General features: G+C 37.4%; 1 long non-coding RNA gene across 1 annotated transcript in view; it reads left to right on the plus strand.

The window, feature by feature from the left end:
• Window positions 1-14,441, plus strand: part of LOC120763891 (uncharacterized) — an 83,815-nt gene that overhangs the window by 62,095 nt on the left and 7,279 nt on the right. The window lies entirely within an intron of this gene.

The following is a 14,441-nucleotide window of genomic DNA, read 5'->3' on the forward strand; positions in this document are numbered from 1 at the left end:
CAGATTTTAAAGAAATCACTCATAATATTTAACTTTTCTGAAGCTGTTTGCACAAATAAGTGACTATGAAACATCTCATTGTAGATATTAAGAGGAAACTAATCTGATAAACTGATTGTATTGAATACATGCTGTTTTCTTTCAAAATATACCTGGTTTGTTTTCTCCTTCTATGAATGTTTTTTATTGAGGCTTTTCTACATTTTAAAGTGACTGGCATAATTTTAAAATTGTGTACTGAATACTTTCTGGGACTGTGAAAGTCCTGGTTTAAGTTTGAGACCAGTGAACAATTAGTATGTTATTTGCAAAGCATTGATAATCTGTACATCCTTATGTCTGTGTCCTAAGGAAAAATGTAAGAACTCTGTTTGTTACTGACTTATTTTCCATTTTTCTGTTGTTGCTCTGTCTAGTACCTATTTTGACAACTCAAAATGTTGAACAAACAAAGTAAATAAGCACTATGGAAACCATAAATCATAAAATATTAATACACTTAGAAAAAATACATATTTAAGTTTATTTTGGTCTCCTCAGGATGACTTTTGTCTCACTGTTTCAGTTTCAATAAAAGAGACAGCATGCACTAAACAGATAAAATATCCATTTATGTTTGAGGTTATCAAGCCAAGTTTTGCTATCAGCTGTACTACTGTAAGTGCTGTAACTTCACTGGAGTTACTGTGGTATCATCTTGACAAAAGTAGATAGTAATTAATGAGAAGTTGCTGTATATTTTAGGAAATCTTGAATAGTGATATCGAACCACAGGCCAGATTTCTCCCTTCATCTCCAATAGGAAACTAAAGTCAGACAGGTTCTAGATGAATTCAGTGGATGTTCATGAATTGCCCTGTGATGCAGTGCAGAGCCGTACTAGGGCACTCTGATCAAGCTTTAATTTAGTGGTTAGGGCAGTTTCTTTGAAAACAGGGGATGGACACCTTTTATCTCAGGAGAGTATATTACCCAAGTCTCTCAGGATTTGATTATACTTTAGTTGCTCTACTGTCATTTAAAGCAAGAGCACTGACAGTTTTTCCATCAATGCTGAAAGAGTGCAGTATCTCTTCTCACAGGAGAGAAACAGATAATCTACCTCACTGCCTGTGTGGGGGAAAGTCCCACCATCCATGAGCTGTGGCTGGTTCTCTGGGATTTCAAAGAAACAGAGTTGAGAGGTGTGAAATATTTCTACATGACTGAACTTGTATTAGTTATTCAACTCTCCCTCACAAGAAAGGCAGGAAAAAACCCCAGAAGCGTTATGATCAAAATAGTTATGTCCATTTATGGGGTTGCAGATTCAGACCTATTGGAATACAGTTACACACCCTTAGACACCTGGCACAGAACATCAATGAATTTGGCTGCCAAAAATTGTGTTTTTATCAAAGTGATTTACCCAGTAGTTCTGTACCTGCTGGGTGTGTGCATGCAGGTATTATAAGCAGTAAGGAAAAAAAAGACTGAAAAATGAAGTGATTTTCCGGATCCATAAAAGAGACACTCCCAATAATAAGAAAAATGAAGAGAGAAAAGATACTGTAGAAAGAGAGATTCCTTGGCCATGGACCTTGCTGTATTCCAAGTTGAGAATACAGGGAATATGTACCTGCAGTATAGCCAAGACAGGAAGATTTACATCAGAGGAGCTTGTGCTGCTGAAATGTCATCACATGTTCTACAAAAGAGTTCACAATTTAAAATGTAAACAGTCCTAGAATTTCATGTTTTCAGATAACCAAAATCAGCTGGTAAAAAAATCAAAGCTGCTGACCAGAAAAAAACCAAAATAAATCATGAGACACAGAGAAAAAGGAGGCAGAGGTCAGCAACATGGCAGCTCCTGGGCAGACCATAAAGCTGCTTTTGTAGTGATGCGTTGGTTTGAATGTGACAAGAGAAATCCTTCTCCCCTGCTCACTGCATGTTAGGGAAGAAAGAGAGTATTTTAAAATCTGAAAAGGATACCTTTAGCCAGGAAGAAATATCCCTCAGGAAAAAAAAAAGAAAAAAAAAAAACCACACAAAACCTAAACAACAACAACAACAAAAAACCCCCAACAACAACAAAAAACAAAACAACCCCCCCAACCCCCCCCCCCCCCTTTAACTATAGCAAAAGTCATTGGATTTTTCTTTCTGTTAAAAAATGTTATTTCTCAGGTAATCTTCATTGTTTTTATTGCACGGTGGAACATATTTTTCAGTGCTATGCTGTTTACAAAGTTTAAGAAACCTATTTAGAGAACAAAAGTTACATTGTCTGACTGGTAGAACCAGTCATGTGGCTGTAAGAGTGAATTCCAAATGTTAAGTCTGTGAAGGAATGAAGAACAGCTCATGTACATCCACATATTTGTTTTGTGTATAAGCAATGAAGGCTAAATTATTATGAAGGATTCACAAAAGATTATGTCTTAGTTGTAAAGAGCCTAAATGTGAAAATTGAGCCACTCCCTTGTGACTAGAATTTAACTAGATTTGAGTGTAAGAAACAGATGTTCTCTATTTATATATCTATATGTTGAAATACATTCATTTTCACCAAAAAAAAAAAAAAAAAAAAGAAGAAGTAGATTTTGTTATTGTTCACATGCAGTCAGGAAATCCTGAGCAAAGACTGATGACTGATTGTCTCCTCTATCTTGCATCTTATCTAGAGGCCTTCCCTGTGCAAAACAAGTGTAAAATGCTGCCACAGTGATACAAACATAAATGATAATGTTAGACAGAGAGGAATGCCCAAAAGAGTGGTGGTTGTATTAGCAATAATAGTAGGCCTTGGGTCAAACCAAGTTTTATTTTTAAAACTCTGACTTTCAGCCCAAGTTGCTTAATTACTTGTGAGCCCTCTATTAATCTCCAATAGTTGTAATGAGAGGACTAAATACCAACACTATCTTCACTAAATCCAACTTCAAATTTTCCCATTACTTGTCTCACAGATCTAAAAGAAAATTATGATGTCAGTATATGGGATTTCATTCATTTGACAGTCACCTTCTATGGTAGAAATTACTACAACTGAATAAGAATGGAATAATTTTTGGATGAGAGCTCAGCAGGAAAGGGCAATGTTCTGCAGTGAGAATGAATCTTGATAATCAGCTTTAACTCTAGAATTCCTCATTGTAATTGATATTTGTCAATAGGTTGTCATTACTCATGCCACTAGTAAAAAATAATCTGTTTTACTGCTGGAAAAAAGAATCCCTCCAGGCAGAAACTTCACAAACTTTTAAAGATATTTCTTGTTTCATCTGAAATGTTTTGGCAACGGATAGTTCACTTTAGTATTGAAATGGAAAAAATACTGGTGCATTAATTTCTGCTGTTTTGATACAACAGCAGTATATGCTGCAGTGTTGTTTGCAAATTCATCATCCATCTGTTGATTTTTTTTCCAAAGGAAGCAGAAATCATTGTACTTTTTGTTTGAGAATATGATAAATATAAGTCTGTGGATTCTTACATTACCATAAACCTTGTTTCTTCTTCAGGGTCTGTAGCAATTGTATGAAGGAAGTCTGTGACGTGATGTGCAGCAGGGAGTTCCTTGGGCTCTGGCAGTGGTCACACAGCCATGTTTAAAATGATGAACACGTTAGGGTTTGTCTGGTTGGCCTCACCATATTTGAGAGATGTCTCCACTGATGTGGCTTCTATGTGGGCACGTGGAGGGAGTAAATTTCATTTAGCGTGAATAAGACTGGAATTATTTTTCTCCCAGAGTTTTGTATTCACCAGTGTGTGCTCCCTCCTTTAGCTCATATCTGCAGTAACTTTATATGTTAAAACAAAGCTATGCAGTTGCTGTTGGTGGTTTAATCATGTGGCTACAAAATTAACCTTTGACCTTTCTTAGTCTAATCAGGAAATTGATTTCAGGAGCTATTCCTTAACCCAGGATATGTGGTTAAAGTTAAACATCACTAATAGGAAGTCTACTAACAGGAAACGTGTGAATGCTAATCCATGCAAACATAAACAAACCTTTGGCTTACATACAGTTTTATTGGAATTTTCCTCTTGACTCCCTTGCCTTCAATAAACCAGAAAAAAAAATACAAGCAGCTTGTTAAATTCTTTGAAAAATCTTGAAGATTTTGTTTGTTTGTTTGTTTGTTTTTTTTGGTTTTTTTTTTTTTTTTTTTTTTTGGCTATAGGTTTATTAGATTTCTGCTAAAGGAGACTTTCAAGCTTGGGTAGAATTTTGTGAAGAATCATCTCAGGACAGTTACATGCAGTTCATCTTCACTGCAGTTCTGATCAGTGAGTTTTGTTACCAGAAGAACACAATTTTTTAGGCAAAGTACTAAGTGGGGCAATTTCTTTTTTCGTGTAACAGAATCGGGTGATTTAGAGAAAAGGGGCTTACAAAAAAATCTATTTCCATAAGGTCATTTTGAAATAATTTTATAAAAAAAATTGTTAGAAAGTCACTGAAATGAATATAATTTCAAGACAGAAAAGTATCTTTGAGAATTTGAAACATTTTTATTGTTTTCATTGAATTCCAGCTACATTTCATTAGGAAAATAGGCTGGTGCGACTTGGGGCTAAACAGAAGCAAGTTAATCACCATAAATATAAGTACGCAGATTTCCTAACCTTGGAAACCTGTGATTTGCACTTTTCATACTAAATCAACAAAACCTTCATGTTCATATTGAGCTCCACTGAGTTCAGTGGGATATTGTGCATATCCATTGACACAGATCATCTTTCAGGATTAGGGCCAAAGTAATTTTTTGGGAGGAGTTTCCTTGAAGTCAGAGGAGAATCTTATGGGAACAGCAAAAAATGTCTAGTCTGACAAAATTCTTTCTCAAAACAGGAAAGAACAAGATAGCTATAAAACAGTAGCTTACAATCACTGTATTTCCTCTTTTGTCCTGTCCAGATTAAGTAAATCAGTGATATTAATAAAATAAACCCAGCATTTACTATTCATATTAAAGCAGGGGATATGTATGGCATTAGAATAGTGTAATTTTGATACATGTTCACTATTTACAAAATTGGCTAACCCATAAGGCACACAATTCATGGCTTTATTTTGCAGATAATTTTTTCCTAAGGGAACATTTTCAAAAGGTTTCTTAAGATGACTATTATGTTAACTTCAATAAAAATGTTATTGCATGTAAAATGAATATCTGATGACTATCTAAAATGTGTCTAATGATTAACAGCTGTGAAGTAAACTGTAAAAGAATCATATCAGTCCAGCCTTGTTAAATAATTTTGGGATTAATTCAATTTGCCTTAATACAGTGTCTCCTCTAGAGATCATAAAAGCTTCTCTTTGGGGTATGAAGGTCCTTTTGAGTATTTGGTTGTTTTTCCATTTCTGGAGACCGGTTTGCAGACTGATATATTGTAGTCAATCACTTCACTGTAGTCCAAAACTCTTTGCTTACAATACCCAGGCAAACTTGTAAAGTTTATTTTGATCACAGCCTCATTAAACACATGTTTTGCAAAGTGGGAGTGATGAGTGAGGAATATGCAGCCTGCAAGAGCCCTCCCACTTAAATATAATAATGTTAAAAACTGAAGGGAAAAGTTGCTATGTAGAGGCATGACAATATTTATACAAGCAACTCTTATGGCCTGATTCTGTCTTTAGTCTGGTGCTGTTGGAATCATTCCTGAATTCAATAAATTTAAATATAATTCAAGGTTTGATCATAAGTTAATGGAATTTAATGAAAAGCTATAAAGAAGAGGTGGAGTAAGCCTCAGAGTAATATTAACTAACTTCCTTTTTGTTTGTTTGCTAGCAAAAATCAAATATTTCCCTTTTTTATACATGCTACCATTTGGCAAGTGTTTAATCGGTTCCCTGGAGTACAAGTTTTATAGCAAATTTCAATCAGGCAATAAATTAATATTTTAAAATATTTGAACCTTGTGGCACTAGTCTTTTTCTACTGGAAAAAAACTCCTTGTTTTTCTTATAAATCTACCTTTTTGTCCCCCCTGCCCCGTTCAAATATTGCTTTATATCTTCTGTTAAGAAGCTGCTGGTACTCATGAGAAAGAATCTGTCTTTATGATGCTTGTCTAGAGAGAACAGAAATCTCTGTCAACATGCCGGTGTGAGGCACTTTTTTACTTCAGTGCCTTAACAATGGCATTCTAATAAGGAATGTAATTTGCCTGATTAAAAAGTTATTTGTAAGACAGAGCTGTCCCTCGTGCTATTGGTGTGAGCACAGGACTGGGCAGGTGTACCTGGTGAAACCGGGAATCCCTTACTTCCCCCAAGAAGAAAAGGTCTGGTAACTCACCTGAAGAGGCTTTGTAGTTGTAGATGATGGAACATATGATGAGGAATCAGTCCCAGATTCTACACTTCAGGCACAAGATTATCTTCTGATACTTCAAAGAGTGGTGCTGCCATCCCCAGGGATCTGGATAGGCTGGAGAAATGGGCTGACAAGAACCTAACAGAGGTGGACAAGGAGAAGTGACAGGCCCGCTATCTTCAGAGGAACAACCCCATGCACCAGCATAGGCGGGGGCCCAACTGGCTGGAAAGAAGCTTTGCAGAAAACAACCTGGTGTCCTGGCGGATGCCAAATTGTCATGAGCCACAAATGTGCCCTTGCAGCAAAGGCTAAATGTATCCTGGCCCATACTGGGAGAAATGTTTCCAGCTAGTTAAGGAGATCCTTCCCATTTCTGAGGTGCTGATGAGGCTACTCTAGAGTGCTGTGTCCAGTTCTGGCCTCCCAAGCACAAGAGAGACTTGGACATACTAGAGAGAGTCCTCTGAAGGGCCAGGAAGATGATTAAGGGGCTTGAGCATCTCTCCTGTGAGGAAAGGCTGATGAAGCTGGAAGGGCTTAGCCTAGGAAATAGAAGGTTCAGTAAGGCTCTTATTCACATAAGTAAATATATAAAGGGAGGGTATAAAGAGGTTGGTGCCAGTCTCTTTTCAGTCATGCCCAACAAGAAGACAAGAATAAATGGGCTCCATCTGAAGCAGGAGTTTCCTTCTGAACACGAAGAAACACTTTTTCACTTTGCAGGTGGATGAGCACTGGCACAGGGTGCTCAGAGAACATATGGAAAGTACTAAAAAACAGCCTAGCCATGGGCCTGGGCAGCTGTCTGTACGTGACCCTGTTTGAGCAGTGGAGGAACTCAAGAGGTTCCTTCCAACCTCAATCATTCTGTGGTTCTGAATGAGTGCTGTATTTGTTTTACAGACTTTCATGGGTAGTGAATCCAGTGACAGATCAAACGAAGGCTTTGTCAGTAGAGTATGTTGTTTGAGCAGCCACTTATTGACCATGTGAAATAAAATTGTTGCCCAAGTCTTGAGTGGAAATGGAAACTTTAAATAGAAGATATGCAATGTGTGGCTCTGGGGCTGCTAGTTTTAGTCTGTCTATTATTTCTTCAGATTTGTGTAATGGAATGAGTTCACCTCATACCTAATTGACAGGTATCCTAAAACTGTAAATTTACATCTAATTTGATTCCAAATGATACTCCTCCTGGTGCTCTCAGATCTGCCACTAGAAAGTTCAGTGTTCTGTTAACTTGTCCTCCGTTTTTAAAGAACACTCTAAGAAACACAATGGTTGCTTATATTTTGTGTATAGGATGCCAACCTCTAGAGACAGCAGTCAAGAAAATACTTTTACAGAAAAAGCAATCAATAATCTAGTTTAATTGTTAGATTGTTCAAAGTGTTTTATACATCTTAATTCACAAAACTGAAGCCTTGACGAAGACAAGCTTGCAGTTTTTGATATGTTACTCTTATGTTACATAGGCATGCAGTAGCATGCCTAAGTACTTAATGTGCTTTAAATGAACTTTATCACATCAGGAGTGTCTTACAGCCAGAGCCTGTGGCTCAGTCCTCCTTCTCTCCTGTATAGACATCTGCTTCTTCGACTGTAGGGCTATTTCACACTTGCAGTAGTATCCTTTTAGGATTAAATGTAGTTAAGGTTAATTAATTTCAAGCTGTTGTTATGATCATACTGGCTACACAATACATACTTGAAGTATGATTAAATGTATATATGAAGGATGTGATGAGTTATTGCAAGTTTACAGTTTTAGACATGCTGAAGGAGAAGCAGCATTTTGTTGTGTTCCAATAAGACTAAAAAGTGTTATAAATGGATATTTCTTATCATAGCATTATGATGATAGCCAGCAGTAAATGTGTGTGAATGTTTTAACAAAATGTTCTGTCCTTCTTAACAAAACCAATGCAATCCCCAGGAATGGTCTTTTGGTTTTGGATGCAGCAAATTCTGTTCAACATTATCATCACAATGCAAATGAGTTTGGAGCTCCTTGACCACAATTGCAGGGTGGGAAAGACTTATTAAAACCCAGGGATATCTCAGGAGCTCTGGAATGGATGGTGGCTCCACACTATTATCTCTTCCTCATTACTAACCATTTCCTCATGACTGAAGGTCTACAGTACTTGTATTTGACAGCTATTTAAAATACACAGAACCCCCAAAGTTTCACTTGTAAAATAAAGTAAAAAGATTTTGAAGCCAGAAATTGGGAACAGAAGCTAAAATTCCCTGCTACTTTTCATTCTGCCTTAGTATCCGATATTTCTTTTAAAAGCAAATGGTTTAAATTTCGGGGCATGGTACTTAGTCAACCCAAAGTATTTTGCTACAGCTCTCTTAATTTCCAAGCGCTTGTGGTTGAACTCAGAGTCTCTGTGTTTTGCTTGTACTTTTTTTTTTTTTTTTTTTTTTTTTTTTTTTTTTTTTTTGTGGTTTAATATGTTTTCTTCCCTTCCTGATATATTTGAGGCATCTCTGTGCTGAGCTGTCTCATCTGTAAGAGGCTGACAGCATATGAAGGCAGAGAAGTATCCTTTGATGAGAAAATGCAAATCCCAAACAAAACATTTGCAGAACCACTAATCACCATTTCCATAAAATTGAGCAATGATATGGTATTTATTATAGAATGACTCAAAGGTAAGGCAGACTCCTTATAAGAAATCCAACAAATAACTTTAGGTACACCAGTTCTTTCTACAGAGGGTAATTTTTATTTATTAGAATTAGCGTCAGGACTCCCTCAGTGTTCAGTGGAACTCTGAGGTTTGATGTCTTTGGTCACAGGAGTGACTTGTGAGTGGTTTAAGGAGTTTAATAGTATAACAGGAAAAAACTTTGGCAAATACTGTCAAAAGGAGTTTCCAAATTTGAAGAAGGTGTGGTGCTCTGAATCTGATATTCTGAGATGCTGCGTAACCCCAGCTGTTGTTAGGTTTCATGGCTGTGAGTTCAGCACTTTGAAATGAGGAAACTGGACATGAAAAAGTAACCAAAATCTCAGAGAGTTTGGAAAGTATTAATCTTATTTTACATTTTACTTCTTTGGTTATAATGTTACAGTTATGACTACTTCATTAATTAGTTTCCACAGTACCATTTGATAAAGAAAAAAAAATATATGTGATCTTGGTGTTTTTTTTGTATTTTTACACACTCTCCTTATTTAGTTCAACTTATATTTTTAAATAATTTAGCAGAAGCTCTTTTAATTCTGATTGAACCTTAATTTAAAGCTGTGGGTGCTGTGATTACATTTAATTATATTGAGCACGGGTTGTTAAAAACCCCTAGTTAGTCAGGTTTGGGTTTGTAAAAAACACATCCCTTTATGGTGCATTTAAAGTCTGATATTCTACTATCTTAAATACTGTTTATTTCTACTAGTAGAGCTTGGCTAGGAAAATGAATTCAAACCAAAGTTCAGATATGACATTTTTCTGTATTGAGTAGAACCTATAACATCCAGATATTCAAGAGTGAATGCCTTAGGCACAATTCTATTTCTGATTTAGATTCACAAAGGTTGAAAAAATATTTATGCAAAATATGATTTTACTTCTCTGCATTACAAAAATCAAATAACAAATGTAAGATGGAAAAAGCCAAAGGTCCTTTTTACTGGTGGAAAACGGGGAAGCTTCATTGTAGGGTGTATGTGGAGTGCTAGGAGAAGAATAATTTAGGTATACTGTGTCTAGTGGCCTGCAGTGTCTTATCTCCACTGTCAGCAGAAGATTGCATTTTGTTCAAAAATTCTATGCCAATAATTATGTTCTATTTATCAAGTCAGACAGAGATTGAGTCATTTCACTTAAAAAAAAAATTAAGGTGTGATTGGTCTCATTGTAGTGTAGATCAGTGAGAACAGGTCAGGTGAATCATCTTTAAATGCTTGTTTTTCTTCTTTAACTTAAAAAAATCCCAAAACAACCTAAATTAACTAGCTCAGATATAAACATCTACACTCTAGGGGATTAAATTCAGATGAAATCTACCCAAAATATTCGCAATTTGGTTCCAGCTGGATAAAATAGACTGTAGTATGTTTGGCCTGGTTCAGTCTTGGTCTTTGCAGGTCATGTAGCTGTGACTGTGGTCTGTACTAAAAAGCTAACTGCCATCCTTAAAAGCTTAAGATTTAGCACTTGTGCTAAGTGCAAACTTAGTTCAGCAGGAAAAACCACTGTGTCCCTCCAGATTTTGTTTCCCTTCTTGTGGTGGTGCAAGAGTTTTTTTATTAAGTTATTAAGTTATTTTTGTAAGATTTATAAGAAGTTATTTTTGTAATGGTTCATTCCACTGTACCCCCCTGCTTTCTGTAATGGTTTCTCCCCTATGAGTTAGTTATATAACCAGACGTTTTATGCCAATCATTCCTTCCCTGCACCTGTCCCTGTCAATCCCCCCTCTCTCCTCGTGGTCGCCCTGTCTGTCACTTCGAGACCCTTCCCTGGATTCTGGAAAGATCCAGGAGAGGTGTCGAGTGATAGGCTGGTGCCCTGGGAATCCCCTCCTACCCTCTTGTGATTTGTTAATGGTTTAGAAGTTGACACCCCTGTTACCACCCCTGTGTTCCCTGGTTGGCTGACCCGTTGTCACCACCCCTGGATCCTCCCCTGTTTATAAGTGGCCACAAGGCTTTGATCTGGGCTCTCTCTGGGCAGCAGTGGTCTGAGGTGGAGCTCCTTGCCGGACTCCCCTTAATAAACTACCTTCTACCCTGCTCAAAGAGAGTCGACCCTTTTTCCGTCACCGCAGTTGTGACGCCAACAGGTCCCCACCAGTGTGGGGAACCAAAAACCCATCGGGAGGAGGTTACTCGCCCTGCCTGTAACCCCGACCGATCCATGCTGCCGCAGTGCAGAGCTGAGCTAGCCTGTGGTCAACGTCTGCTAGGTGTGAGGGACACTGCGACACCTTCTCATCACCACTGGCCAGAGTCAAAGACATCTCAGCCAGCAGAAATAGAAAGGGTCTGTTACAGACTATGACCAAGGAAAGAAATACTTGGGATTTCGGGGTGTCTCCGAGAGAAAATATCCAAAGAGAAGGACGTTTGATCTGGGAATTTTTGGGTTTACTTTTATGCTGTAGGAAAATGACTCAGGAAATGCTCATGTCATACTGGAGGGGTGGCAAAGGGGGACCTACAAGTTGTCGCTTCTGTTTGAGAAATGCTGCATCTGTTGCCATGCCCATAATATAAGGAGATCTTTCTGTAGGTCAAGTGGCTTTACATTATTAATCCCGGAGTGAATGTATCTGAAAAAAGCCAAATAATGAGAACATCGATAAAATACAGGTGTACATGTTTTATTAGGAACAAAAAAGGTGTAGGAGTCTCTGAGTGGCTGAAGAGATTATTTTCTTAGCCTTTGTGTTTTGCTGGTTCATTCCTTTTGATTTTGAATGTCCTTTTTATTTCTTCCCCTCAATTTCAGGCCAGTTCTTTCACTTTGTTATCTTGCACTGTTTCAGGGAAAAGAGTCAAAACTGCTCCTACAGTTTTCCACCTTAGTCCTCTCTATAACTTCCTTTTCAGAGTTCAACTCAGGATTTGCCAATAATTGACCATGAGTTGAATTTTTTTTTTATCAAGCCTCTTTTTGTGGTCTCATTTTGCAGTTTCCTAAGCTTGCTATTGTTGCCTTGATTATGTATTATGCAAAGAAATTAATTTCTTGGAATTAAGCTGATTCTTAATTTCATCAGTAGTAAATATCTGACATTACATTTATTTTTAGACTCAATCTGACTAGTAGTTGTCTTTAACAAGAGTTTAAATGTATACAGCAATGAATATTCTTCTAATTTGCTTCCAAAGTTGCTACTAAGTTACTTCAGGTTGCTGTAATTAACCTGTAACCATTCCTTGTGTCTTCTGTAGCTTTGTACCAAAAATAAGCAGTTGGATCCCCCTGTGGTTCTCCTCCAGTGTCTGCTGCTCTTCTGTGTTTCTTCTTGACTTTGCAGCTTGGTTCCATGTAGCCTCCCAGCCATAAAACACTCTGTTGTTCCAGTAGAGCATCTTTTAGTTCTCTGGTTCTTCCTGTTAATCTTCAGGTTTGTAGGTGCAGGAGAGGAATTATTAAATTATTTATATTGGCAATTAGAAATCTTATCTCTCTCCTGCTTTAATTTGGGATGTAATTGAAGCAATGTTTTAAAAGGAGATGAATTTTAAAGCAAGGTTCTGTGATCTGATTAAGTTATGCATATTTTGAAATTGTCTACAGGGAAGCAATAATTTTCTAAGGGCTGTAATTCCTTCAGTCATGGAAAGAGTAATTTCATGACAAATGCTCTTTTACTTCAGAGGTAGAGGGAAGAGGTGAAAATGAATCCACTGTTTGTGTTAAAAATTGAGTCACCCTACCAGTGCTCTTTATTTTCAGGGTAAAACTGACAAATCTGAGATATCTAGTTCAAATGTTTGCCATTGACTAGAAGGCATTTGTTTCTAAAGCTGGTAGAAGCAGTTTTCATTCCTTCTGCCTTCTCAGTGATTAATCTGTTTCTTTCTGGTTTTCTTTCAGAGAACTTAAATGCATGATTTTTTTTTTCAAAATCAAACACATCAAATGTCACAACATTAGCATAATCATAAAAATGTCAAGCATTCAATGTGTTTGCAATATGCCTGAGCTTGCCAGAGAACATATTTTTTCATGCAATTAATGTGAGTCTCTGGAACATGCCTTTGAATGGGCATCTCTTAAAAAGTTGACTAGTGATTGCTACAAATTATTCCCACTAGGGAAAAGAATAGTTTTTCCCTAAAGAAGAATAAAATTGGTCCTTAAAAGCAGTATATCCTAAAGGAATAGACAGATGTAAAATTTCATCTAAGAAATGGAAAGTTACTGGTAGAATCACAGAACAGTTTGTGTGGGAAGGGACCTTAAAGCATATCTAGTTCCACCCTCCCTGCCATGGGCAGGGACATATTCCACTGCACCAGGTTGCACAAAGCCCCATCCAACCTGGCCTGATTCTGTGGTTGTGTTCTGTGCAGATTTTTGCTCTGTCAGGCTGGCCATGTTGATCTCCAGCTGCAAGAACCTGGAAAGCTGGACCACAGATTTCGGTGTCTGTCATAATCTGGATATTACCATCTGTGTCATGGGTATTATTGTTTTTTAAATATAGGTGGTTGATCAATGCCATATATTTAAGATGGCTAGATAAGCTAAAAAAATCTGGTACATACTAATAAATGTACTTTTTTTATTGCATCTAAACTTGCACAGAATCTAAACTTTGTTCCATTGCTTGTACTAATTGCAATAGCATTATTTTGGTCAGTAGTGTAATGGAAGGATTTGACACTGTGAATCTCAATTGTAAGGATAGAAATGTGGGAAATGGTGGTTTCAGATACTTTGTAAAGCAACTATTTCTTCTGTGCAGTGTTCCTTCATCTTTCTTGGCTGTTACAGAGGGAAATAGCCACAAAATACAATTAAATACTTTAAAATTTGGACATAGGATCCCAATGTATTGTCAGAGTAGTAACTTGCTTCCCAACATCCTCTTCTGGACTGTGTCCAGATCTCTTTACTTGTCTTGTGAAAGCTGCCTTCATTAAGCTCTTGACTGCACTTGGTAAGGCTGTTACCTAAAAGATTCCTTGGCACTGTTTTTTCCATGCATGGAAAGCCACAGACACAGTGTGCAGTGTTCTGGTATGATCCAGGAGAGGAGGCAGGCATGCTGTGAGCAGGGGGTCTCCTCCTTACAGCCTCTGAACCTCCTAGTAAGGTTTTCTGAGGAGTGCCCTGTGGTATCTGAGGACACCCGTCTTACTCTCTGTTCAGATGGGCAGATGTTTGCCTTTTGCACGTTGCACTTGCGAAGATACAATGGAGTATAAATAGGTCACACAGCTGACAAAATGTGCCAAACTGGTAAATATGTTTATGGAGAACAAAGACCTTGTAAACCCCTGCATTTACACTAAGGACAGGGTCATTATAGGCAGCTTTTCCTAATGTCTTCTCCCTTTAAGGAGTAAAAATTAAGTGTGCCTGCTTTGTTCACTCTTCTGCTCTGTGATACATCTCAAACAAAGCCAGCTGGTGTCGGTGT

Source organism: Hirundo rustica, chromosome 1, assembly GCF_015227805.2.
Source record: "Hirundo rustica isolate bHirRus1 chromosome 1, bHirRus1.pri.v3, whole genome shotgun sequence".
NCBI classification, from domain to species: Eukaryota; Metazoa; Chordata; class Aves; order Passeriformes; family Hirundinidae; genus Hirundo; species Hirundo rustica.